The following is a 5,171-nucleotide window of genomic DNA, read 5'->3' as shown; positions in this document are numbered from 1 at the left end:
CCCAAGCCCTACCAACGGAGAGGCTCCAGTTACATAAACATATGCATGCTTCCCTTCAGACCAACTGTAGATCAATACATCTGCAGGCCGAAGTGTCGATCTTCCCTCATTCAAATTATTAAGAAAGTTGACAGGAGCCTCCTTCTTCACTTGTACCCCAGCCCTCCAAAATACATCGCATAAAATGTCTTTGACATGATCATGACGGTATTTGAAACCTGGAAAATGTCGACAATGTGTTGCATAGTCCCCGAAGGCATCCAATATACTCTTTTTGAAAATAAGGCATAAACCACCATCAGAGTACAAAAGAATCATGAGACGGTACTGGAGAATAGAACGATACTCCACCGGCGACATACGCTATCTAAGTCCCTCCATCTAAATAGTAAGTAGAAAATCCTTTGCATGTTCCGATTTCAAGCATCCCATGATTGCTTTTTGACTAGTAGATAAATCAAACTCCCTCTCGAGACCAGCAACAATCTTTCCATAAAATGCTTCTGCTAAAACGTTTTGTGGTTTTGAGGGGACGATAGCATTCATAGCCAGAGAATTGAGGTCAAAATCAGGGATGCAAAGACTTAATGTACTACTAGCAACATCAAGAATCTCATCCAAAGGCACTAGGCCACAACTCGTAAGAATGTGGTTCTAAAGCTCAGAAGTCTGAAAATGGGATGCCACAAAAACAAATGTAGAGATATCAGTGGCACAATAAATACGTAAACCACCCAAATGTAATGTGAGTCTCAATAAACGCCACTGCAAATCACCGAAGCCAGGGCCATCAGAAACCATAATACCCTAGAGAACAGTGCATAAATGCCGAACAAAGGTCTGAGTTACCTTTCTGAAAATGGATGGTAGACAAGTACGAATCGCAAAGACCAACTTAGAGCACCCAACACAAGCTTGTAAGAGCGCTAACTCACACTATTGATCTTCCAATACAGCTAAATGGTCCATCAAAGTCATAGCCTTGTCAATACGCTTGCGAGCAGGGCCCATGACAAAAAAAACAGCATTGCTAACTGCACCTCCAAGCAACCTGAGCCCCTACTGAGGATGGGACAAATCTGAAGGAAAGAGATCGAGAGCAGAGTGACGTGAATCTGGTGCTGGCCAAAATATCTCAGTTTTAACCACTAATAAGAGCCCAAAACTGTTGTTTTAACCCTTTAAAAATATTACTTTTAGACCAATTATGTGATTAATAAGTAAGAGTTAGTACTGTTATCGTGCTCTTGTGTATTCCAGGCATTGGAGTCAATTATGTGCAGAAATGCATCCCTTTTACGAGATAAAGGAGCAAAGGTTGGTTGCTAAGAAGTTCTATGATTAAAGTCCAAGATTCAAGGAGAAAAAACCTTTTTAAAGCCCAATCAAAGCTGAAAAGTCAAAGTCAACGCGAGCATAAATAGCGCACAACAGTCAACAGAACTTCCGCAGGCCATATCTTTTGACTCAGACCTCGGAACTGGGCCTACCATATGTTAAAACGACCGGATCGGAAAGAACTTTCTAATGGTCTAAGTCTTGATCAAATCCGAAGAGAAAAAGTGGACGAAAAAGCTGTTGAAGTCATTCCAAGCTGAAAATCCCTTTGTGGACTGAAGTAACGAGATTTTGGGCTCGATTTTTCGATGCAAAACATGGCTCCAAAGCCCATGCACGAATTTGTAGACCTAGTCCTCTTCTATATAAAGAGGACTAAGGCCAAACTCTTATCCATCCTAGATTAGATAGATAATATAGATTAGTCTTAGTTCCTTAGTCATTACTTAGTTTTTAATTCAATTTTGAATCATTAGACACTCTTTCAATTAGATTAATAAAGTAATTATTATTCTTTCAATAATGTCTTATTCTTATTGTTTTTATTCCAGAAATGATAGTTTGATGAATCAAGGCTAAAACCTCCATTAGAGGGGTTTGAGGAAGCCTTGATAAAAACTTGATTGTGTTAGTATAGATATAGTTGGGATAATCTATTCCACTCTAGAAAGTAATTAGTTCACCATGAAAATGGGTTTGATTGCCTCACATTCTAATTATTAGTTGGTAGAGATTGCCATGAATAATTAGGGATTAGAAATACCCAATCTTTATGTGAAAACGTAAAGATTATGATTACAACGAATTGTATGCTAGTTTATTAAGTCAAATCAAGGCAGAATCAAATTCCCCTAATTCCTTCTCATATTGTCATCTTAGTATTGAATTGCTGTCGTTTGATTTATAACATCTTGATTAGTTAATTCACTATCATAGTTAAATTTCAAATCCATTACTCTCATCATTTTATTAGAATACATAAACTAGGAAATGTTACATTTAAACGAGCTAGGAGTGGAACGAATTCTCTACTCTAAATATTGCATTGATAACGAGAGTAGAACTTTGATATATTAGAGTAAAATTCATTTAGTTTTACTTATTCTTGAGTTTAATTAGTTAAGTCTAGGTAAAACTATACTTTTTACACAATATCAAATGGCGCTGCTGCCATCTTAAACTCATTCAGGACAAGAATTCAATTGGTTGAATCCAAGGTGTAATCCCCCATTCTCTACCCACCAACCCTTTTTGTTTTTCATTCTTGTTTCACATATTTCATTACTGTTCATGCTTGAAATTCACTGTTTTAAACTAAGAGCGTGCCCGCCCTCCTATTTGCCTTGTACAAAGCGTGCCCACGCTCCCTTAAGATTGCGGGATCACAGTGAAGAATACTGCGGTAAAGAAATTTTTAAATTTTAAAAATTCTGAAACTTTTCAGGCATAATATTTATGGTGTTGTTAATTTACTGGAACATTTTCAGATTTGTCCTAATTGTTTTACCTAGTTAACTATTACCATCTTTACACTGCTGTATTTCAGCTTTCACACCGTAAGTTCCAAGAAAAACTGACGAGTAAGGTTACTTATGCAGGTCCAAAAACTCTAATATTTTGACAGGAATATCTATCATAAGTCAGGAATTTACAATAAAAATTTGAAGAGTTTTTGATTTGTTTTGACGATCTAACTAGTTGATTTATTTTAATGTGTTTCTGCAGTTTTGCAACACTTAATTTCTGGAACAACAGCCAATAAGGAGAGTTTGTAGAATTCCAATTTCTCTAAAGTTTTTATAGGAATCCGCATGATCTGTCAGAAGTCTCTTGTAAAATTTTGGCAATTTTTGGCACTATTTTTATTGGTTAACCATTCGGTTGTCTGTGTTGTGTCCGAAAACTGTTTCACAAACTTTGCTGGGTAGTAGAAGGACTATTATAACTCCGATTGCTCTGAAATTTTATAGGCAATTTTCTGGACGTCTTAGAAAACTACTGTAAAATTTTCAAATTTTTTGAAGAGTGCCCGCGCCATTTTATACTTAAATTCTAAGCGCGCCCGCCCTCTTATTATTGGAATTTTTTTTTGCGAACAGTACCTTGAGTGTGCACACGCCCTTGTTTACCCTATACTTGAGCGCACCTGCGCCCCTTCTGAAGGAAGCCCGATTTTAACAAGTTAGTCATCGGATCTCGTTTTGTTCATATTTTTTTTTATATATTCAGTGTTTCCAAATTCTTAAATACACTGGGATTGCGTATATAAGACGCTATTCATATGCGAAGTAAGGAGGCATTCAGGTACTCCTTTTTTCACTCCTCGTCTTTTCTATCAAAGGAGTTTTAATTCTAGTATATCAGATTGTTGTTTGACTGCTACTAGTGGTTTTTTTCATATTGGCCTTAGCTTTGTATGAGCTTAAGGTCCGGTAAGAGTAAACCATCTAACGTTATCTATCGTAAACGTCAATGCACATGCCTATCTAGAAATTTATAGTTCGAGTTTTGTTTGCATATTAATTGTTCTCAAATATTTTTTATTAAAACCAATATGGCATATCAATATGTAGATCAACAATTATGTGGTTATTATGTAAACTCTTCACCATGTTCATGCTGTGGTAGTCCTTACCATTGGGATTCTCATTGCCCATCATATTAAGAGTTTGAGCCTACTATAGGATATAATAATAATTATGAGCCTCAATTTTCAAATTTTTATAGTAACCTATACAATCAAGAGTTTTCTAGTCATCCAAACAATACATGGAGTCAACCAGTGTCATCTACTTCTAGTTTTCTAGAAGTTATTTATGTTCAATAAAAGCCTACCCCTGTTATAAATGTCAACTCTATTCCATGTAATTTCTGTTTGAGTCCTGAGCATCCCGACTCCTATTGTCCTCTCGCCTATGAACAACAACCATCACAACCATATAATGTTTGCTCCATTAATAGCTATCCTATTCCTAACGTCCCTTGGAGACAAAATCCCAACTTCAGTTGGAGAAATAATCAACAAGTTACACCTCCAGGGTATAATAATCAAAATGTTAGGCCAACAAACAATTACAACCAAGCTCCACCATGACAAGGACAAGGACAAGGTAATTATAATAATTATAACAATAATGATTATAATGCTAATAGAGGTATCTTTCTGGTAAATAATAACGATCACAATCCACCCATTAATAATCAACGTGACATAGTTCCTGTCACACAACCTGTAACAACCACTCCTCCACAACCGGATCGTTTCGACGCCTTTATGCAAACCCAACAATAGATTTTACAGTCCATCCAACTTTCTTTACAGCAGTTAACCCAAGAGAAAGTACAACTAAAAGGTGTGTTTCCAAGTCAAGTGATACCTAATCTAAAGACAACAAACACAGCCTTTGAGGTAAACGATAATACTAGTAATGAAAATGGAAACGTAGGTGAGCTAAATGCCATCACCACTCTCCATTTTGGCAGAGTGGTTGATAACGCTGTAACTATGCCTGTAGTTACCCCACCAGTAGTCCCTACACCTGATATTTTACTAGATACCGAAGTAGTAACTGAAGATCCTACCCTTGTAGAGGTACCAGTTAAACCACAACCTAAGAAACAAAAAGCCAAGGTTAAACATCCTGTTGATCCATATCCTAAATATAGAGAGAAACCACTGTTTCCCCAGAGATTATCCATGTTAACCAATGATACAAATTTTGATGAGATTAGGGAAGTTTTCAAAAATATAACGATAAACCTACCCTTTCTTGAAGCGATTAAAAAGTTACCTCTCCATGCTAAGTTTCTCAAGGATTTGTGCACTACTAGGT

Source organism: Coptis chinensis, chromosome 5 (genome assembly GCF_015680905.1).
Source record: "Coptis chinensis isolate HL-2020 chromosome 5, ASM1568090v1, whole genome shotgun sequence".
NCBI classification, from domain to species: domain Eukaryota; kingdom Viridiplantae; phylum Streptophyta; class Magnoliopsida; order Ranunculales; family Ranunculaceae; genus Coptis; species Coptis chinensis.
This window is presented reverse-complemented; position numbering follows the sequence as displayed.